The 24,760-nt window shown below is 36.0% G+C and overlaps 1 pseudogene; it reads right to left on the minus strand.

The window, feature by feature from the left end:
* Positions 1-8,744: 8,744 nt before the first annotated feature.
* LOC110212355 (developmentally-regulated GTP-binding protein 1 pseudogene) lies at positions 8,745-12,010 on the minus strand (annotated as a pseudogene).
* Positions 12,011-24,760: the final 12,750 nt, after the last annotated feature.

Here is a 24,760-nt window from a genome sequence, read left to right on the forward strand (position 1 = left end):
TTTTTAGGGCATTCTTCTCCTCATTGGCTTTTTGGACCTCTTCTGCCATTTGGGTTAGGCTATTTTTTAAGGTGTTATTTTCTTCAGTATTTTTTGGGGCCTCCTTTAGCATCACTCTCAGTTTTTCCTCTACTTCTCTTACTTGTTTCTCAAAATCCTTTTTGAGCTCTTCCATGGCCTGGGACCAATTCATGTCTTTCTTGGAGGCTTTGGATGTAGGAGCTTTGGCTTTGTTGTCTTCTGGTTGTATGCTTTGATCTTCTTTGTCACCAAAGTAAGATAATATAGTCTGACTCTTTTTGTGCTGCTTGCTCATGATCCTGGCCAATTATTTGAGTTACAAACTCTTTGTTAAGGTAGGAGCCTGTTTCCAGTGTGGAGAATGTACTGTTCAAAGCTTCAGGGATTTTGTGCAGCTGTTTTCAGAGATACTTCTAGGGACCTGTAAATTATCAGTTCTTCCAAGGTGCTGTGATCAAGGGCGAGGTGTTTACTCCTTTCCTGGCCTGTGTTCTGGTCTATGAGTGACCACAAGCACTCTTTTCTGCCTTGGAACTGTGAGGAAGATTTCCCCTTTACAGACACTGCAAGCTCCACTATGCCAGTGCTCCTCCTCGCCCCAGGACCGCCAACCAGAATTGTGACCCAGATCCAAGCACAGGCAAAGCAAGAGAATCCTGCACCAGCAGAGAGATCCCTGCAATCCCCCTCCAATCAGCCACTTGGTTCCCCCCAAGTCTATGGGCTGGAAGCTCAGGAGGCAGCTGCCGCCCCAAGCCAAGCTCAGGGAATGGAGCTGAGAATACCTTGCTTCTCTCTCAGCACTACAGATACAGACTCTTCCCATTGACCTTCTAAGTTGTCTCTGGTGTCCATGGGTTGAGAAGTTTGGAAACTGCCACAGCTGCCTGGGCAATTCAGTCCTCTGAGGCCTGCTCCAGGTTTGCTGTGGCCTGCACGCCCGTGCCAAACTACATTCCACTGCCAGCCCGGCATGATATACCTTTCCAATTAACCATCCAGGTTGTCTTGGGCTGGAAATTTGTTTCACTCCGTCTTTTTGTGGGTTCTGCTGCTTTAGAATTTGTTTAGAGCCATTTTTATGAATATTTGGGGGGGTTGGGGAAGAGCTCAAGCAAGTCACTACTTTCACTCTACCATCTTGGCTTTGCCCCCCTTTAATTTATTTTGTTAATCATGCTTTTTAAAGTTACATTTAACTTACATGTTTGCAATGAAATCTGTTTATTTTTTTTGAGGGGGGAGGTTTTTTTTTCCCCCAATGGCTTCTTGTTGGTGATGAAACTTAAGTTTACTGGATATGTCACTTTGGGTTGCATCTCATGTTCCTTTGCTCTTCAAAAAACCAATATTTTACTTTGTCCTAAGGTTTCTCTGTGACTACAGAATAATCTTATTTTATTCAAATTTTCTGTCCTTCATATGAAGGTTTTCTGATTATTTGCAGAATCTGTTTGTACTTGGAAATATAAGATTTAACCTCTGTGTCTTACAATTCACAACACAAGATTTTGTTGTTGCTCTTTAATGGAGACAATCTGTAGCTTCTTTCAATTGGCACTTTGTTTTCTGTATTCAGAAGTTCTGGATAGTTTTCTTGCTTTCAAGCTTTTCAATTTGTTGTGTTCTTGGAGACTTAAGAGCTTTAAGTTTTCTCTACACATGCTGTTTTTGAAATAGTTATATTTTGTTTTTCTACAGATCATTTGTTCTTTTAAAATTATTGCTTTTTGATTCTCTTCCTTCAAATTGTCTTTTATATCTGGGTATTTGCATTCCCAATCAATTGTTCTCTCTCTTTCATTTCTTTGGAGAGCTTCACTGCTGTATATTCCAGGTTTTCCTAGTCTGCAAATTGTTTCATCTGTGTAGGCCATAAATTCTGCTTCTATCTTTTGAATATTTGGGGAGCACCCTGTAACTCTGCTTTTTTGAGAATCCGCAGGGTGCTCTGCCTCATGAAATATTGACTGATTTCTTTGTCTTGTAATTTTTGTTCAAAAATGTTTTGACTTGTTTAGGTGTTCTTGATTCCATCTTCCCTTCTGTTATTATTCTTCTCCATTGGTTTATCTATTTGTTCTTTAGGTTTTTGACTGAATATTCTTCCTCCTCAGATAGTTAGTAATGTCGATTCTCCCCCCTTATATTCCTCACTTTTTGATTCCTTCTCTTTTCATGATAATTTTCCTGAAGGCTGGACTTCAAAGTTGTCTTAGCCTTCTCCTATACTAGAAACTTTATTTTTTAATAAGTCTCAGTCTCTGATCCAAATGATTTTTGGGGGACAGAATTGGCTCAATCTAGATTGTAGTTCTTTTTTTTTTCAGGTTTGGTATAGTTTTCTATCTCCACCCCTAACATATACATATATACACACACACACATATACATATATATATATATATATATATATATATATATATATATATATATATATATATATATATATATATGCTGTTTCCCTGCCTGAGCACCTATTTGCTCACAGAGTTGATGTTAGGATTAAATGAAATATTTACAAAGTTCTTCGCACAGTGCCTGGAACATAGTAAACACATCATAGATACCTTTTCTTGTCTCTTGCTCCCCTGTTCCACTTTTACTTCTTTTGTTTTGTAATTCTCTGTCAAACTGGAGCTGCAGTACAATGTGCTGTTGGTTCAGGGAGAGAGAGAATTCCAGTTCTCTATATCTCAACCTTCCCTTTGGGCGTGGGGTAAGAGGAAGTTCTTATTTCTTGTTTCTCGTTGGTACTGAATGGTGAGGTGAGTGCAGGAGCAGAGTCTTGGACAAGACTGAAGGAGCAGTAAGGCTATAGCAAATTGGATCCTATAGTAAAAGTTCTCAGTAAATGTCAGGCATTAAGAATTAGCCTTCTCTGTTTTTAATTTATCAGGTTGTTACTTCTTTAGAATTCTTGGTATTTTAGCCTATACAATTGCATTTATTTTACTTCTTGTGCTTGATTTTTTATGTTGAAAGTTTTAGAAGTGATGGAAATTGGGGGGGGTGGGGAAATCTGATCTTCTATCTTGTTGTCAAACTGCTTGAACAAGAAATAAAAGAAAAAAAAACATAGCCATATATCACAAAAGGAAAAATATTGCATAAACAATAACTCCTAAAAAAAAAAAGGGAATCCAGAGGACAAAAAGACAGTTGAATGTTGATCTACTATTCAGAGATCAAGCAAGTTATCATTCCTTGCTTCACCACTAAATATGAAAAATACGTTTCTTGAAAATTCTTCATTATACTCTTTTTTATTTGAGAGGTCTAATTTATAATCAATAGACAGGCACAGGACAGAGTCAAGATGGTGGAGTGAGAAGTCACCAACTTCACTTTAGCTTTCTTAAAATCTCTTTTTTTAAAGACACAAAAAGTGTATCAAACTGAATTCTCTGTGGAAAAGTCAAGAAAAAGTCACAGTGAGTCATTTTTCCAGCTCAGGGAAGCTTAGGAAGACAAAAATAGAGGTCTACAAACACAGGAGTAGGGACTTCCCCAAAACACAGCTGTAGAAGTAGCACTAGTTTTGGCAATGGAAGTGGTAGTAGGGAGTTCCATAGCATCCAGAGTCAGTAAGGACACTGAAAATCTGGGTAGAAAGAGACCTCAGGGGATTTCTGTGGGAGCAAGAATAGATACTATCTAGTAATAATATTGTCCATTATCCAGGTCATAGTTCAGGGTGGAGTGGAGTAGACATGGTAAAGAGAGAGTAGGGACTTTATTTAAGGACCAGATAGAGCAGAAACCAGGATGACTTTGACCAGAACTTTCCCCAGAGCATACCACTTATGAAGTACTGAAAACATAGAGGACACCATACTGAACTACGAAAGTAGCAAAACTACATAAAAGACAGAATCTCAAGTGAGTCATTCCCACTCCCATCCAGAGTTGAATAGAGTTCAAAACAACATAAATCCAAAGTCAAGAAGTAGTTGGAAAAATGAGCAAATAAGAAGAAAAGATGGTCATAAAAAACCATTACACATGACAGAGAAGCCCAAGACACAAGCACAGAAAAAGACAATGACTTGAAAACATCTACAAGAAAAACCTCAAAGAAAAATGCAGATTAGACATAAGTCAATAAGGATTGCTAGAAGATTTAAAGAAAGAGATTTTTTTAAAAAGGAAAACATGATTTTTTTTTTAAAAAATCTAATTAGAGCTGTAGAAGAAAGATTCAGGGAAAAATTATCACTTTGGAAGAAAATTAATAATTTGGCAAACAGAAAAGGTACAAAAATATTGAAAAAAATAACTCCTTGAAGATTAAAATTGATCAAATGATAAAAGACATACAAAACCATACTGAAGACAATGTCCTTAAAAATGTTAATTAGTCTAATGGACTAATGATTCCATGAGACATCAAGAAACAATAAAACAAAGTCCAAAGTATGAAAAAAGAAAATATAAAATATTGCATAGGAAAAACAACTGACTCAGAAAGTCTAATAAGGGGAGATAATTTAAGAATTACTGTACAACTTGAGAGATATGAACAAAAAAGAGCCTAGACATCATATCTGAAGAAATTCAAAGGAAAACTGCCCAGATATCTCAGAACTAGAAGGAAAAGTAGAAATTGAAAGAATCCACCTACCGCCTCATGAAAATGTAAATCCCCAACAATATTATGGCCAAAATATAGTGTCAGCAGATCATAGAGAAAATACAGCAAGCAGCCAGAAAGAAATAAATGAAATACCATGGAGGAGAAGTATTGGAATATGATATCCCAGAAGGCAAAGGATTTAAGATTATAACCAAGAACAACCCATATGGCAAAACTAAATATAATCCTGCAAGGTAAGGAAGAATATAAATTTAATGAAATAGGGGATTTTCAATCATTCATTATGAAAAGACCAAAGCTGGAAGAAAAAAAAAAGACATTCAAATATCAGATTCAAGGAAAACATAAAAAGATGAACATGAGTAGTAATCATAAAGAATTAAATAAATTAAATTGTTTACATTCTTATGGGAAGATGGCACATGTAATTCCTAAAACCTTTTTCATAAGTAGGGCAGTTAAGCAGAGTGTATGGGTATGTGTCTATTATGTTGGGATGATCTCAATAAAAGAATGGGAGGGTAAGAAAGAGGGATGCTCTAGGGGAAGGAGAAAAAGAGAGAAAGAATGGGGAAAATTATTTCATAAAATGAAGTGCACAAGGAAGAGCATAATTAAGAAAGGGGATTGGCCAAGGGGAGAGGAGAATGCTTGAACCTCACTCTCATCTGAAGTGGTTCATGGAGGGAATAATTTACATATACAAAGTTGGGTATAGAACTTCTAGTTTCTCTCTCTCTCTCCCCATCTCTCCCTCTGTCTGTATACATGTATGTGTGTATGCAGATGTGTGTGTGTGTGTGTGTGTGTGTGTGTGTATGTGTACTATATATTTGTAATTAGGCAAATCCAAGCCTCACACAGTTATTAGGTATATGATATTCGGCAAGTCATTTAACGTCTGTTTCAGTTTCTTAATCTGTAAAGTGGGAATAGTAATAGCACCTACCTTCCAGAGTCATGAAGATAAAATGAGATGAGTTTTGTATAGTATTTTGCAAAATTTAAAGGGTTACATAAATGCTAGCTATTATTATTGTTTTACCAACTCCTTGTTTTAGTACCTGTTCCCCCTTGCCTTCAATGTATCAATGTATCCTCTATTCATTCCTGCTTTATAGCATCGCTGGTTTCCTTTAAAGCATCATTTGGGTGCCACATCCTTTCTATAAGAGGCTTTTTCAGATCTTCCCAGTTATTAACACTTTCTCCCTCTTGAACTTATTTTGTATATAATTTGTAATTCGTAATTCATTTGCCCATTAAATGTATTCTTACTAATTGTACATAAACTCTTTGAAGACAGAGACTGGTTTTTTTTTGCCTTTATATCCTCAGTGCCCAAGACAGTGCTTTACCATAGCAAGTCTTTAATTTTTGTATAATTAAATTGAATTTAACTCTGATGATGAAAAATACTTTCACATAAGCAAATCATGCATTAGGAGATAGGAGCTGAAAAAAGAATGAAGGACGCCAAAGGTTTTGTTTATTCCTGGTCATTGCACCATCTTGAGCAACTTAGTTTTCTTATATTTTTTACACTATTTTTCTACTCATACATCATTCATTGGCAACACTTTGCTTCATTTTTTTAAGTGAGATAAAAAATCAATTAATCAACCATCATTCATTAAGCACCTACCATATTCTAGGAATTGTCCTATGTGTTGAACTTGTAAGGTAGAGAGACCTTGAATCCCACATTCAACCATCATTTTTAATTTTTCACTCAACAACCAACAATTTCTATTGCTTTCATCAAGTGTTTAGAATACTAATTTTTCAAAAGTATCAATTATCTATGACATGGTAAAACTATTCATATCATTATTAATAATATATTCATATATTATTCATATTATTATCAATTATATTTATGTCTATCTATCTGTTGGTTATCATATTTCCTCCTACAGATTTTTTTCCTGGTAAGTTTCTCACAAACTTATGAATAACCCAATATTTGCTTTCTTATCTTTCTAACTTTCTCTCTATGAGAATTTTCTTATTTTCACATCAATTCAAAGTGAATGTGTGTATTCATAAGACTCAGCTAAAGATATGATCATTAAAAAATGCTTTTCCTTTCTGAATGGTTTTTATCTCATTTTACTGCACTACTCTTTTAGGCTGGGCAATTCTAGTTATTCCATTTTTTACTGCCTGGAAAGCTATGTTACTATAAATGGAAATATCTTTGTTGTTGCTATAGCAAAACATCATTGTAAGCATTTTCAGTTTTGTTTAATGATGAATTCACAATACTACAAATAAAAATGGATTAGTGCTGTATTTCATTAACATATACTTTTCCATTTTTCAAGTCTTATTAATTTCTTAATATGGTAATTTGGGAAACTGAGGATTTTAAATGTTAACAGCTCTAAATACATAGTTAGAATGAATGGTGAAGTGGTCAAAAGGATTTTCAAAGACTGACAAAAATAAGATAAAATAAAAGTTGCCCTTGTAAAGAAGGTTACTATAGATGAAGATATCTAAACATTAGTACACTGAGAATAAAAGTGTTCCTTAGTGATTGGAGAGTCTTAGATCCTGAAAGATCTGACATGCTAGCTGTGTGCCTATTGACAAATCGTTTACACACGTGATGTCATGCAGAGACTGTGACAGTGCAGCAGCTTCTTCATGCAGTTTCACTTACTCTGACACAAATTCCTCCCCTAACAAGATCCCTCAGCAACTTCCTTGGCCCCAACTTCCTGAGTGACTTCCCTGGCAAAGCTTCCTCCCGCCACAAAACCTAATTGGCTCCGTTTTTTCTGATTCTTGGCCTAGAGGTAATAAAAAGGCCAAGCTATGTGGGCTCCATGCTGCTCAGGCTTGCTGGTTGCTGGACACCATGAGAATACCTACTCCCTAATGACTGACTGATTATTTAGTTTTCCAAATGGAAAGACGGATGCCCACATCCAGGGAAGATATTGTATCCTTGTTGCATATCCTTACAAAGTTATAGCAAAATAAACCTCCTTTTAAAATGTTCAGAGTCTTTCAAGTGCCTCATTTCACCACAATTTAGAACTCGAACTAAGAGGGTTGCCTACAACAGTAACTCTCTAAAGCTTTGAATTACAGATTATTTGCGGATATGCATTGGCTCCATCCTAAAGTCCCTATCAATGAAATCACAGCTATAGTCCCCCTATAATGACCTTCTCCACCTTCCATGCAAGCGAAAAAAAACCCTATTTTTCAAATCCCTTTCATATGTATTATCTTATATCATCTTTTAAGGAAACAGAAGTGGTTTCATAGTGATGGAGTTCAGGTTTGACCCCAGTACTTCTGACTTGTCATGTACTCTTTCTGCTACAATGTATGTTACAGGTCCTCTTCATCATTAAGTTTGTTCCATCAGTTTTCGACAGTGAGATAATGCAAAAGACACTGGATTGGGAGCTTTGAGTTTCAGTTTCTAGTTCCATCTCTACCATTAAGTAGTCAGTTACACTTGGGCAAATAAACATTATAATTGGGTAAATCATTTATTTTGATTCTTTGGTTAAAATTTCTCATTTACAAAATGACCAGTTTAATTACATCCATCTTCATGAATCTACTTATTGAGGATTTCTATTGTTCCACATAATGGTGATGATGTATATATATGCAAACACAAGTATATATGTGTTTGTGATTTATTTTTCCTTTATCAAATTGTAATTTTTCCTATTTTCCCTATGGAAAATGACTCCTAGTGCAGGAAATTCTTACAGTTCTTGACTTTCCATTAACACAGACAATTAAGAAGCCATATGGATTTCTAATGAATATTAATGATTTCAATCTTATAAAATAAATCCGGAATAACAAGACATGTATATATATATATACACATATACATATACACACGTGTGTGTGTGTGTACATATACACGTGTGTGTGTGTGTGTGTGTGTGTGTGTACATAATTTTTTTTTTTCTTCAGGAAAGCCTGCTGGCCAACCACACTCTTTATGTAGTTCAACATACAGTGAATGACAGCTGTAAGGGCAGCCTCCCAGGGAGGCCCCAAGTCCTTCCTGCTCTTGAGCCTGCAGCCCAGGACGGCCCCAGGGGTGGGAGGGTGTCAGACTTTCTGACCCGTGTCAGGGACCCCTTCATTTCTTTACAATTTGAATGGCGTCCTCGACTTCTGGCCTGTGGTCCTTCCCCATTTTCTGGGGGTTGTGCTTCACCGACAAACCCCAGACCAGGGCATCGTTCTTTCATGAGGTTTTTGTGGATCTTCATTCAGAAATCCTCCACGGTGGTCCAGGAGTTGGGCAGAGCCACTGGGAAGGTATAAACCTGCAGCTGTCTCTTGGATTTGATGTAGATTCTCACGAGCCACAGGTAATCCCAGATCCTCTTGAGCAGCTCATCAAAATTCCAGCGACGGTGAGCGGAAACGGGCACGCACTGAGGCACCTTGTAGATGAGTCTAGTTCCTCAACAGAGATCTGGTCCACCTTGTTCACGCGTAGAAACAGGGAATATAAACTCTGGTGCCCTCCACCACGTCAGTGAGGTCCGTTGGCTGTGGCGTCAGTGTGCAAGGTCCTGTCAGCGTTGTGGATTTTGTGCTCTGCCAAGATGCTCTCCACAGTCTCGGCATCCAGCTCATTCTGAGGACACATGGCCATGTGGTTGATGCCTCCTTTGTCCTTCTTAAAGCCAATGTTGTAGGGAGTGGTGGTGCTGCTGCTGTTTAAGCGATTTCCAAAGCCCTAGAGCTCATTCTCAATGATCTTCTTAAGTCCCTGGGGCTTTACCACATCCAGGAGCATCAGAATCAAGCTGCAGTTTCGGGCCAATGCAATGAGCAGCCGGTCTCCCCCCTTCCCATCTTTGGCATATTCGATGGTACCTGGGAGGTCCAGAAGCTGGATCTGAGCCCGTTTGTACCTGATGACTCCGGGCACGGTAGTCAGAGTGGTGAACTCGTAGGCTGCCACTTCAGAATACACCCCGGGCAAGTTACTGAGTAATGTCGACTTCCCCACAGATGGAAACTCCACAAAGCCGATCTGAGCATTGCCAGTCTGGCCCACATCGAATCCTTCTCCAGGGCCGCCGTGCCCCCCGCCCTGCGGAGCTTGGCCAGCCGAATCTTTAGGAGTCCTAGGCGGTGTGCAGTGGCCTTGTTCTTCTGGGTCCGAGCCATCTCCGCCTCGATTTTGGCGATCTTGGCTAAGGTGCTTCTCAGGGTGTCAACTCTCTCACTCCTGCCCTCAGGACCTTCCTGTTCACCCAGCTCCACCTGCCTCAATTTCCTGTGACAAAGTATTTCACTGTTAGCCTGAAAAAGGCAACATGTGTCCTTGATCCAGCTACCTAAATGAAGTATATAATCAGTTTGTGCTGGGGGAAAAGATGGCAAACAAGGACGGCCAATTATTGGTAGGTTTTTGTTTCCCGATAGTCCCTTTAGCCTCTCAGAGACTGTTGATCAAGTGACAAACACAGTAGTTAAGTGGTAGAGTCTTAAAATAATACAACACTGTGAAACATTGGAATGTACTTACTTCTTTCTCATGAATCACCGGGATGTAATATTGACTGGCTATTGCTTTGTTTGTTATGGGTGTGCCTTGTGTGTTATATACCATTCAACCAGGGCTCCTTTATGTACTGTTTATACAGAATCCAAAAATAGATGGCCATTCAGCCTCACGAAGAAAATTTTATGAGGCTTGACTGAGCGTTGACATTTATCCTGCCTTTATTTAGGACTACCCATTTCCCTTGAAATTCTGTATTCATGGATTTTTGTTGGCAACTGTGGGAGTTTTGTGTCTTGATCAAGGAGAGGAGAAATCAAGCTGGAATGAAAGAAGAAAATAAAAGAAAGTATGGCCATACCTTGCTGAGATTGTGTTTATTTTGATGGAATAAAACCTAAGGCGGTAATTACTGGAATTTGATAATAGGTCATGTTTAGTTAGTCCAGAATTAATCCAGCCATGTCAAAAAAGCTGTTACATCAAGATAGCTCTTTACAGAGCCACAGTAATCCTGTGAGATAACTATTCTAAACACGTTTACTATTTTATTGATGAAAAAGCAGAATCCCAGAGAAGTCAAGTGACCAAGGTCACATAATTTTAAGAAGAAAAAACAGAACTTGAATAGCACAACCTTCTAAAATGAACAAAGCATTAAAATGTAGATGAGTTTTGAGGATGTCATCCTCTTGATCAGTCAAGCAGTTAATCAACAAGTATTTATGAAGCCCTGACTACAAGCCAAGAACTATTAATAATATGAAAGTAACTAAAACTCACCTTCATACTGGAAAGATCTATAATATCGTTAGTGCGGCTACTATCACAACCAGTTTAGTTTGTGATCTTTCTTTGGCTTTGCAAATTGTCTTTACAAGTTATCCTGGCTGAAAGAAATTATTACCCTCTATCCAACCTAATGGAGAGCTGGATCTTTTTTTTTTTCTGTTTCCTTGCATAGGCATTCATGTATATGCACAGAAAGATGTAAGTGACTCTAAATTAACACCTAGAACAAATGTTTTTCAAAATGCGAGGAAAGCTAATACATTAAATTGTTATTACTGTCTAACCCTTTATTATTAATTAGGTTATCTCATAGTTTTTCTTCCTGACAGCTAGTTCAGGATAGAGCCCTAAGATAATGGGACATCAAATGGAAAGAATATAGGAGAAGAAAAAGGGATAACTTTGGAGCACGAGACACCCCACATAGAGGACCAAGTCACGTGCCATAGAAAGAAACATGATTAATTCTAATGTGTATGTATAATATAGCACTTTACAAAAGACTTTCACAACCATGTACTCCTCAAAACAACATTGTGAGGCTTGCAAGGAAAATACTCTTGTCCTCATTTCATAGAAGAGAGAAGTTAAGTTAAGTGACTTGCTTAGGGTCACAAAGCTAGTGAATGTCAGATTTACTACTTAAACCTGTTTTCTGGGCTTTAAATTCCAAGTTTAGTGTTGTTGCTGTTGCCTTTTTTTAAAACATACCATACTTCTGCTAAGAGGTAAGTTTGCTAAAAGGTTGGAAACATGAAGGACAAGTTAACCCTATTTCATAATTTTACTATAATCTTTCAGTGTCAGAAAATAACAGTGTTTTTGTGTTTTACTAGCATGTCTTTTTAAAATTTTATTAGCCTTCACTACAAATATACCTTAAGATATTTAGATATCCAAATGGCTCTTGAAAGGACACTGTTTAAGATGGAGTTAATAAAGTTTAAAATGTGTCTTTCATCAAGATCCAAGCACATGAAGGAACAAACAACTCAATGTATAGCATCTCATGATGCCGGAAAATATTGTCTTTACCTTCTCTTTTCAAAAAATGAAACTTTAGACTTAAAAGCAAAATTTTTCTGTTGCATCCTGCGTCATCAAATCTCAAGGTTGAGAAAGACCTTAGTGGTCATTTAATCCAACCACTAATTGAAATATGAATGGCCTCTACACCTTTCTCAAAAAGTACACAAAAAATTTCTAACTAAATATCTGAAGTAAATGGGATCTCACTACCTGAGAAAGCCACTCATTTAATTTTTACATAGTTTTAGTTGTTGGGAAACATCCATTTCCTGAGACCAACCCTGGCTCTGCCCATTGATGATTTTGGGGATCAATGAAAATTAATCTTATTCCCTTATAATGTTTTGAGGTTTACAAAATATTTTCCTCAAAACAACCCTGTGAAGTGTGTAGTACAAGCATTATTATCCTCAGTGGGAAACTTAGGCTAAAAGTTAAATGACTAGAGTTCCATGGTTAATATGTGTAGATATTGGGATTTAAGTCCAGATCTTCTGAATCCAAGATTGATGCCTTTATGAATAGAAACTGATATCCTGGGAACATAGAATCATAAGATCATTAACCTAGGAATAGAAGGGACCTCAGAGGCCATTTTTTTCCTAACCACTTCATTTTGTAGATGCGAAAAATGAGACCTATGGAAGTCAAGTGACATCTCATGGTCACAAAATTAGTATGTTATCAGAGGATTTGAATTCAGGTTTTCTATTTCTAGAGTTTTTTTGATAGGACAAATACCAAAATGCTTTCACATTATCTCCTGTAAGATAATTGTGTAATTGCTGCATGCTGACTACCTGTGTATTCCCCAAATAATATGTAAACTTCCAAAAAGGAAATAATATCTTATATTTCTTTTTTTATTTGTATAATGCTTTACACATCACTGAATTATCTCAATACACTTTTGTTGAATGGGACCTGTCAACCAATAATCATTGAGTATATGAAACATTGACCCTACCCTCAAAGAGACTATATAGAGCAAAATATTCACAAATGCACATTTTCTGCCTTTCATCTTTTGAAAATGAATGTCCATTATCTCATGCTCACCACTTTTTAACTTTCTTATTTTCAGTATCTGTAGGTAGAAGGGATTTTCATCAGAATGCTTGTGCTTTATCCACTGAAAATTGCTGAATGTCATACATACATTTGGGAAATTTGTTTTTATTTATTAAAATATACTTGTAGAAAATGCAGGACATGGTGCTGTATTGATTCTTTGTTGGAACGACAATTTGACATAAATTGCTAGCAATTCTGAGTGCTTTCCAGAAGAATAGATTATTACCCCCAAATTCCTCCCCAACTCAACTAGTCATATCATTCAGCTAATAAGGCTTTTCTGTCTTCCCCAAGGTTATTATTTTCAGTCCTGTGCAAATGCACCTGTAGGGCATTTCTTTTGATTATACTTTAATGATTATGTGATTTTATTGACGTGAGTAGTTCCATCAGTGGTGTTGAAAGTAATATCCATATGCCTTTGTATCCTGAGTTATTATTTCCTCTGGCTGTCATTACATTCCCCACAGATACCTCACCTAACCACCCGGATGTCTTGCACTCTTTTACTGGCTGGATGCTAACAGTGCATCACTTGGGCCATCCATTGGTCATCTACCATTCTTTCTATGGCACCAGACCATGTTCTATTTTTGTTCATGTGTTTCATAAATGATGTTTTTTACACAACTTATTTCACTTGTCATCATTTATATTATATGTTTAAGAAACAGAAAGATACACAAAGTTAAAATAAAGGATTGTAGCAGAATCCATTATGCTTCAGTTGAAGTAAAAAAATCAGCAGTAGCGATCATGATCTCAGACAAAAGAAAAGCAAAAATAGATTTATCTAGAAGAGGTAATCAGGGAAACTACATTTTGCTAAAAGGTACCACAGACAGTGAAGCAATATTAAAAAAATTTACAGCAAGTTTCTCTGATAAGGCCTCATTTCTCAAATATATACTGAACTGAGTCAAACTTTATAAAAATAAGAACCATTCACCAATTGATAAATGGCCAAAATATATGAACAGGCAATTTTTAGAAGGAACCAAAGATATCTATGAAAAAATGCTTTAAATCACTACTGATTAGAGAAATGCAATTTAAACAGCTCTGAGGTATTGTACAACTAACATTTATCAGAAATGATGAATGTTAGAGGTGATGATGGATAATAAGTACACTAATAACCTGTTGGTAGAGTTGTGAAATGATCCAACCATTCTGGAGGGACAATGAGCTATGACCAAAGGGTTATTAAACTGTGTATACCCATTGACCCAGAAATAACACTATTAGGTTTGTACCCTAAGACCAAGTACTTATAATGAAAAAATGCTATCCACCTACATAGAAAGAACTGATGAACTCCTGAGTTCAAACTGATGTATAATTTTTTCACTTTATTTTTAATTTTTTTTTGCAACATGGCTAATGTGAGAATATGCTTTGCATGATTTCACATGTATAATTAATATAATTTTGCTTGCCTTTTCAGTGGATGGGGGTGGGCTGGTAGGGAGGGAGAGAATGGAATTCAAAATTTAAACAGAAAAGAATGTTTAAAATGAAAAAAATATAAAGGTCTACTTTGAATATATACTCACAATTTTAAATATTATCTCATTGTTGTCATTATATTTAATATCATTTTCAATAATTTTTTATTATTTATCCTTTGACCCAATAATCTCTTAGGATTAAGTCATCTAACCTCTATTTGATTTTAATATTTTAAAGGCTTTTTTCTTTGATATAATTTTGTTGATTTTTATAAGTAAAGGATATACATAAGATTTTTCTGCATTTTATGATGTATTTATGTCTTAAAGCATGATCAGTTTTTGTAAATGTGCCATCAACAACCAAAAAATATGTATACTCTTTTCTACTTCCATTTATCCACTGCCAGAGGCTTAGTATGTATATATTTTCCAAAATTTTATTCATGTTATTACTTCTTTGTAATTAACTTTTTGGTTAGAATTATCTTGGGCTGATAGGAAAATTTAAGGTCCCTTTTATTGTAGTTTTATTGTTATATTTCCTTGTAGTTAAAAAAAAATCTTTAAATACTTATAAGCTATGTTATTGCATGATATATGTTAAGTATTGAAATAAATTCATTGCTAAAGTTTCCTTTCAGTCAAATGTAGATTCCCTCTTTATTTCTTTTAATTAAATCCATTTCTGTTATTTCCTTCTCTGAAATCACAATTGCTAGCCTGGCTCTTTGTGTTCAGTTGTGGCATAATGTATTTTGCACCAACCCTTTAACTTTTTATGTGAGTCTCCATGTTTCAAGAAGATTTCTTGTAAATAACATATTGCTAGATTTTTCTTTCTATCTTTCTATCTATTTGCTATCTCCCTCTGTTTTATGAGTGAATGCATCCCATTCACATCCACAATTATGTCAATTAATTGTTTTTCTTCCTCTGAATTCTATTTCTTGTACTTTTTCTTCTCTATGCTCCCCTCTTCCTATTTCAAATTACTGTCCATTCTTCATCCCTTCCCCCCCCATTTAAACTTTCCTTCATCAGTAACGCTCCAAATTTAAGGTTTGTTTTGCTTATGACTAATCCCTCCCTCATATGCCTTCTTTCTAATATTCTATTCTTCTCTTCATATTCTTATTTGTATCTCTAAGTGGAATGTATTTTTGCATCATACTTTGTGTGTGTGTGTGTGTGTGTGTGTGTGTGTGTGTGTGTGTGTGTGTGTTCTGCCCTTTGACCAGCTTAGAGGAAAATGAATTTCAAGTGGCATGCATCATACCTTTTCTTCTCACTCATATGTTTCCATTTAGTTCTACATATTCAGTTTGATTATATACCTTAACAAATTCCCCCATCTTTTCTCCAGTTTCCCCTTAATATATCTCCCCTCCCATTTCTTTTTTTTCCTTCTAGCATCTTCAAAACATTACAAATATGTTTATATGTTTTCTTTCTTAAATGACTACCTCTTTGACACTTTGTAATGTAAAGATTTTTTAAAAATCCTTTTAACATCTAAACAAGGGAAGTCAATTACTGCCTTCAAGGGGTTCATATTCTTTTTTGGAGAAAATAACATTTAGATGATATAAAATTTGCTGAGAGGTGGAGGAGGCAAGAGAGAGAGAAATCAATCATTAGTCAATCATTAAGCTTTCATCAGATGATTACTGGTTGCTAGCTTTGTGCCAAGTATTAAGGATAGAAAGAACAAAAGTAGTTTCTGCCCTCAAGGAGTTTACATTCTAATAAGGAAAACAACACAACCTTATATACACAAGATATATGCTGAGGACCTGTGTTTAAATGTGGGCTCTGACACTTTATAGCTATGTGACCCTGGGCAATCACTTACTCCTGTTTGACTCAGTTATTCATCTCTATTTGCTAAAGAAGGAAATGCAAACCACTCCAGTATTTTTGCCTAGAAAATCCCAAATAGACTAACAAAGAGCTGGACCTGATTAAAATGACTGAACTCCAACAAAATATGCAGCATAAATTGGAGGTAATCTATGTGGAAAGGCACTAGTAGAGTACGTGCTGGGGAGGAAAAGGTCATTAGAAAAGGCATTTTAAAAAGGTGGGATTTGAGCTGAGACCTAAAGCAAGTCTTGGAAGCCAGGAAGTAAAGGAGTGCTTGGGAGAAAATTCCATGAATAGAGAACAGTAAGTGAAACTTCATGGAGTTGGGAGGTGGAATGACATGTTTGAAAGACAGCATGAAGGTGAGTGTTACTGGATCACGTAAGATATGGAGAAAAATAAAATACTTAAAGGGTAGGAAGGGACTAGATTTTAAAGGGTTTGAAAAGCCTAACAGAGGATTTTATATTTGGCCAAATAATAGAGAGCCACTGGAGTTTGCTGAGGCAGCTGGTGGCCACACAGTGAATAGAGTGCTAAGCCTTGAGTCAGGAAGACCTGAATTCAAATATGGCCTCAGATACTGCATGATGCAGGAAAAGTCATTTTGATGGGAATGGGATCTGAATCCCTAAAAGTAAAAAAACACATGTCTTTGGGATCTGGACCCCAAAAAGGAAAAACCCAGCACTTCCTACATGGCCCAATCTCTGGTCTTCACCTGACGCTATAATCCTATCAACTGGTCTTTCATTATCACCTGAACCAAATCTACCTCCCTATGGCCCTTGGCTTCTTCCCACCCTTGACCCTACCTAGACTCCATTCTCTCTGGCCACATGGTCAAGGTCCCAGGCTTTCTGTTCATCCCAGCTTACTGGCTTCTCCCATTCAGATCTTCCTTAGACCCCTCCTCCAGTCATCTCAAACTTGGCCACTCCTAGATCCTTTCCACAGTCTTTCTGTATATAAGGTTCATCTTGTCTCCATTAAGGTGCTCAGATTCTTATAATCTAGCCAATAGTTCAGTAATGTTCAGATTCTTTAAGAGTCTGGCCAATATGGTGGATATTCTAATAAACCTTGTCTTTGGCTTAAAGAAGGCTTGGGTTGAATTCATTTGGAAAGGACCCATGTCTTGTGATTTTGGGGTCCCAACACCAAGCACCCCTAAACCTTAACAACTTAGCCTCAGTTTGGCACAACTTCCTTACTGTAAAATAGACATAATAATAGTACCTTCCTTGTAGGGTTAACACAGTACTTGACATTTAGTAGGAGCTATATAAAGGCTTATTCCTTCCCCTTATTAAGTAGCAATGCTAACAGTCCATGTGCTAAAATAACAAAAACAAAAACAAAAAAACTTGCATAATCCCAAAAGCAAATAAACAAAAATGTTGAATAAACAACTTAGCAGTTGAAAAAATTCCTCATCTACATCTTTAACCTTTAACAAAATGTGTTCTCCAATATTTGCAGGCAGATCCATCAATTCAACCTTTTGTTTTTCATTGAAAGTAGAACATAGCTAACTGCTGCTGTCTCAAGCCGAGGCTTTTGGACTTATTATCTTTTTTTATTATTATTTTTTTTAATTAGAAAGGATTTTATTATATAACAAGACAGAAAAGTGTAGGTGGACCTGCCACTGGGCAGACCAAGGATTCAAACTGTGTACTGTTTTTTTGACTTAATACTTTTGATCACTTATTAAGATCCTAATATAGCAAGGTCATGAAATAATGAGTTAGTAAAATGGATACAAGAGCAGCAACAAAAAAGCAGGGAAGGGGAACTTTTTTTATCCTGAATGTTGTTATATTCTATTATACATACTATATGCCATATGCATTTTATCATTACACAATAGTAAACTCTTCAGCACTTCTGCCTTGAAGTTGTTTAGAAAGGAAATGAAACATGTAGACATACATATAGATATATCTATGATATATACACATATCATATTCACACAAGTATGTGTGTGTGTGTGTGTGTGTGTGTGTGTGTGTGTGTGTGTATTTTTTCCTTCTGGGATTATGGGAATCCTTCATTTATTCATATCATTTCTCTCTTTTTTTTTCCACCTGTGCAAATAATCTTAGTATGGTAACACAACTAAGTTAGATTGTGTTTAGATGATAATTCTCAGCATTCATTTCTTTTCTGCTGTGTCCAGGTAGAGTGTTCAATGGCTTTCTCACTTTCAACATTATCTAGGGACCTCATTTAGATATTTCACATCCATGCTTATTTGGTAACAAGGATCCTTAACTAAATCAGGAAAGCACATTTCTGACCATATAATGCAATTACAACTTATACTACTCTGCAATAAGTAATTTCAGTAAGAGACACATACACACACACACACACACATTATATATATATATATATATATATATATATATATAATTATATATTATATATATAGTATATATGTAAATGCATTTTATATAATATAGATGTAAAAGTATATATAATTGCCACCACAAAAAGAGCTGCTATAAATATTGTTGTATATGTGGGTCCTTTTCCCATTTTTATGATCTCTTTGGGATACAGACCTAAAAGTGGTATTGCTGGGTCAAAAGATTTGCATAATTTTATAGCTCTTCGGGCATAGTTCCAAATTGCTCTCTAAACTGGTGGGATCACTTCATAACTCCACCAACAATGTATTAGTGTTCCAATTTTCCCACATTTTCTCCAACATTCATCATTGTCCTTTTTTGTCGTGTTAGCCAATCTGATAGGTGTGATGTGATACCTCAGAGTCATTTTGATTTGCATTTCTCTAATTAATAGTGATTTAGAACATTTTTTCATATGACTATAGATAGCTTTAGTTTCTTCTTCTGAATATTACCTGTTCATACCCTTTGACCATTTGTCAGTTGGAGAATAAATTATGTTTTTATAAATTTGACTGAGTTCTCTATATATTTTAGAAGTGAGGCTTTCATCAGAGACACTGGTTGTAAAAAATCTTTCCCAGTTTTCTGCTTACCTCCTAATCTTGGATGCACTGGCTTTATTTCTGCAAAAACCTTTCAATTTAGTGTAATCAAAATCGTCCATTTGCCATTTCATAATTTTCTCCATCTCTTGTTTGGTCATAAATTTTTCCCTTCTCCATAAATCTCAAAGGTAAACTATTCCTTGCTGTTCTAGTTTGCTTATAGTATCAGTCTTCATATCTGTACTCATTTTAACTTTATCTTGGCATAGGGGGTAAGATATTGATCTATGCCCAGTTTCTGCCATACGTTCTTCCAATTTTCCTAGCAGTTTTTGCTAAACAGTGAATTCTTATCCCAGAAGCTGGGGTCTTTGAATTTATCAAATAGTAGATTAGTATAGTCATTGATTGTTGTGTCTTGCATACCTAACCTATTCCACTGATCCACCACTCTATTTCTTAGCCAGTACCAAGTAGTTTTGATGATTGCTATTTTAGAATATAATTTAAGATCTGCTACAGCTAGGCCATCTTCCCTAGCATTTCTTTTCATTAGTTTCCTTCATATTTTGTACTTTTTGTTCTTCCAAATGAATTTTCTTGTTGTTTTTTCCTAGTTTTATAAAATATTTTTGGTAGCTTGACAGGTATGGCATTGAATAAATAAATTAATTTAGGTAGAATTGTCATTTTTTTTAATATTAGCTCAGCCTTCCCATGAGCAACTGGTATTTTTCCAATTCTTTAGATCTGACTTTATTTGTGTGAAAAGTGTTTTGTAACTGTGTTCATATAATTCCTGGTTTTATTTTAGCAAGTAGACTCCCAAATATTTTATAGTGTCTACAGTAATTTTAAATGGGATTTCTCTATTTCTTCCTGCTGGGCTTTGTTACTAATATATAGAAATGCTGGTGATTTATATGGGCTTATTTTATATCCTGCAACTTTGCTAAATTTGGAAATTGAGGGGATGCCCATCAATTAGGGAATGGCTGAATAAGTGCAGCACATGAATGTAATAGAATAGTATTGTGCTGTAAGAAATGATGAGCAGGCAAACTTCCAAAAAAAAAACTTGGAAAGACTCGCATGAACTGATGCAGAATGAAATGAGTAGAATCAGGAGAACATTGCACACAGTAATAACCATATTACAGGATGACTGAATTTAATAGACTTGGCTCTTCATAGTAATGCAAGAATCTAAGATAACTCCAAAGACTCATGATGGAAATCGCTATCCATACCCAGAGAAAGAAATATGGAGTCTGAAGGTAGATGGAAGTATACTATTTACTCTCCTTTTCCTTTGTTGTTTTGTTTTATTGCTTCATTCTCATGGTTCCTCCCCTTAATTCTAATTGTTCTTTACATCTTGACTAATGGGAAATTATGCTTAACATGAATGTATATGTAGAGCCTATATTAGATTGTACACCAACTTTGGAGTAAATGTTGAAAACTAAAAATAAATTTTAAAAAGTATATGTAATTTATTAAGTAGATCATTCTACTTTAAGAATAATTAGATAATAGTAAATTTACATGTCTCTTACCATTAATCTTATGCACAGTCATTACAATCACTTGGGGATTGTTATACAATGGAATGCTTGAATTAAATGTGTTGATATCAGGTAAGTATATTTATAATTCACTAACTTATTTCCTAAATTAAATATTCAAACTTCAGTACCTCTAGCATTCCTTTTCACTGATACACACATGCACACACACACACATATATATACATACACACTTATATACATGTACATGCACACGTATACTACATACATACATACATGTATGTTTGTATGTATGTATGTATGTATGTATGTATGTATGTGTGTATACACACACTGTCAACCATGGAGTTTGATCTAAGAAAGACAAATGAATTAAGTTGCACGTGCATTTATTTTCTCTCAAGCTGGAGGCTTGGGAGCTTCAGAGAAAAGGCCGAGCTCCCTTTGGGGTTGGGGTATACAGTACACATATTCTTCAAAAAGTAGTGTTTCCAAGAGGTGCCGATCAACTCTTGATTGGTTGACAAACTGGGAGGTGGCCTACATTAAAATGAGGGTATTGGAGCACATGACTTAGGCCACTTAACTTTCGATCAAAGAGACATAAATTTCCATATCTCCTGTCTTGATAATAGGGAGAATCAACATTTTCTAGACCTGTCTGAGCAAGCACAATGAGCAGGAATATCCCTATTAGCCCAAACTTAGAGTTTCTTCCTCTGCCCACACTAGTTAATTTCTGGATAATTGTCTTTTTGTCAGAAATTCATGATTTAACAAACATCGTAAGGATTGCAGGCATATCCAGCTTGATGGGTGCTCAGTCTGCCTCCTGATTAGATGATTCTGATTCAGATGAGTTCAGCTTCCTCTGGACAGTAGGGAAGCTCAAATAGATCAAGGTGGTTAGTAAGGTCATCAACCATTCCACTTTCACAATTTTCATAATTTTTATAATACATATTTATATGAAAAATGAAAATGAGATTTCAACAAATTACCTAAAGTTTGAACCATTTGAGACAAATGAGTCCTAAATTGTTTTCCTCAAATTGTGTATTCCTTACTAGCTTACAAAGCACTTTTATATCCAATGTCCTATTTGAAATTTAAAACACTCTTGTCAAGCTGGGAAAGTGTTGTTGTTGTCATTGTCATTGTCACTGTTATGGAGCCATTCAATCATCAATGACTTTTTATGATGCTTTGGACTATAGCACACCAGGCCTTTCTGTCCTCCGCTATCTCTCAAAGTCTGTTCAAGTCCATGTACACTGTTTCAATGACACTATCTATCCATCTCATCCTCTGCGTCTCCTTCTTTTACCTTCAATCTTTCCAAACATCAGGGTCTTTTCCAATGAATCCTGTCTTCTCATTATGTTACCAAAGCATTTAAGCTTCAGCTTCAGTATTTGACCTTTTAGTGAATAGTCTGAATTAATTTCTTTAAGTATTGATTGATTTGATCTGCTTGCTGTCAAAGGGACTCTCAAAAGTCTTCTCTGGCACAATAATTCAAAAGTTAATTCTGTGATGTTTAGCTTTCCTTTTGGTCCATCTCTCACAGTCATACATTACTACTGGGTAAACAAAACAAAACAAATAAAACACACACCCAGACAAACTATAGCTCTGACTTTACAGACCTTCTTTGGCAAGGCGATAGCTCTGCTTTTTAGTACGCTGTCCAGATTTGCCATAACTTTCCTTCCAAGAGCAAGCATGTTTTAATTTCATGGCTGCAGTTGCCATCTGAAGTGATATTTGAGCCCCAAAATATAAAATCTGACACTACTTCCATTTTTTATTCCTCTATTTGTTAAGAAGTGATTGGACCAGTTGCCAGGATCTTAGCTTTTTTTATGTTAAGCATTAAGTCAGCTTTTATACTCTAGTCTCATTTTGCATATGAGGACACAGGCATAGAGAATCTAAGTGACTTCTCAAAGTTTGCAAAGTCAGCAAATGACAGAGAGAAGAAGTTAAACACCCTGATCTCCTGATTCTTCATCTACTGAGCGCTCTTTCCACTACTCCATGAGATGATCAATAATAACAGGCATGTATAGCATTTCAGAGTTTGAAAAGCACATTACATACATTGTCTCACTTAAGATGCACAATAATTCCATGTAGCAGATGCTGTAGAAAAATTAATTTTTTTGTTGTTGTTCATTCAGGTAGTAGCATCAGAGGCAAGATATGAATACAAGTTTTACTGACTCAAGTACAAAACTCTATCCACTATGTTGTGATTCTTCTTATATTATGTATCTTAGTCAGTTTTGAACTTTCTCTATAGAATGAGTGCCCTTTAGGAAGAATTGCAATTAAAACACTCTTCTTGATTGATAACATGTAATGAATTAAATGGAGGTCATCTTTGATCTTTCATAAATCTAAAGGGACTGAAGTTGCTGGAACTTTCAAATACAACTGATTGATGTGCTGCAGCGAATTGTCAGTGGTTTGGGGAGCATTTTGGGACTGATTTTTTTTTCTTTTTACTAAGCTCATTTAGAATCTGAGTCCAGGTATACAGTAGCTGTTGTCTGTACATAATTAAATTTGTTCAATGAAGATTTTTCAGGGAAAGTTAATTTGGAAACCTTAAATATCCTTTACATGTGCAAATATATGCAGAACAATCCAATCCCTAAAAATTACCTGAATATTAACATGTTGCACAACCACTTGAATTACTAATCATATGATAGGTCTTGTTCTGTCATACAGATCTTCCTGAGTATGTGTTAGTGGAATATCATGCATACATGGCTCAATAACAAAAATTGCTGAAAGGAATGCAGGCAGACCTTTCTCGCAACTTGTGGTCTCCCAATCTCCTTTGTGGTTGAATAAGTGCCCCCAAATAATATTACTTTATCTATAGCATGATAACCAATTATTCTTTAGAATGGTGCCTTTCCATGGAAAAAAAGATATCATGGTTACCAAATGATGAGTTGATAGGACCTGGACCCCTAAAAAGAAAAGACTATGTCTTTGCAAGCAATCCAGTCCCTGAATTGTCCCATACATTTCAGCAGTCCAGATCACTGGCCTATCCCAAGGCACCTGGCCCATCTCAACCTACCTAGATCACCTAATTAGCTTACTTGACACTCCTTTCACTGTCTCACTTGGCCCACCCCAGACTATTTGCATATCACTACCACTCCTTAATTCCACCTAGGTCACCTATGTAGCCCACTTGATAATCCTTTCACTTTTGCACCTGGCCCACCCCCAGATTACCTACCACTCCTTAATCCCGTCCAGATCCTTTCACTTTTGTATATAAGCATCAACACCATCTTCACCAATTTGCAGGTTCACCAAAAGACCTGCCTGCTTCTATTGGTTTTACAGTAAAATTTGCTCCCTGATTGGAAGATTTGAATGCATGAATTCATTCCAGGTGAATGCTGCCCTGTACTCTGACATTTCAGGGATCCCAGCAATCCCAAACCGTGTCATCAAACATAATACACCTAATACCTAGACTATAGATTTGTGCAATATAGGTTAATAGAAATTGATCCAAGAAATATTCCAGAAATGAAAGGGACTGAGGATATGAACTAGTCCAGAGGAAAGTACAGAATAGGGAGATATTGCTCATGCAATCTATAGTAGAGTAAAGCAAAAGTGACTGCAAGTTGAGGTGGAGGAAGAGGATTTAAATCCACTTCCTCTCCCCAGCCCACAGGTAGAAATGAAAATGGTGGGAAAGGATTCTACAAAAGTAAGTAGAAGCACTTTATGAATAAAAGAAAGGGGGAAAAGAGGGGTGGAAAAAGCCAGAAGAAACAGAATATGACACATGATAGGACAAAGGAAAATGTAAGAAAAAAATCCATTTAGAACAGAAAAAAGAATAAGTGCGAAATGAAAAAGAGATAGAGACACAGAGAGAAAGAC

Source organism: Phascolarctos cinereus, unplaced genomic scaffold (genome assembly GCF_003287225.1).
Source record: "Phascolarctos cinereus isolate Bilbo 61053 unplaced genomic scaffold, phaCin_HiC Scaffold_2;HRSCAF=192, whole genome shotgun sequence".
Classification (NCBI taxonomy): Eukaryota; Metazoa; Chordata; class Mammalia; order Diprotodontia; family Phascolarctidae; genus Phascolarctos; species Phascolarctos cinereus.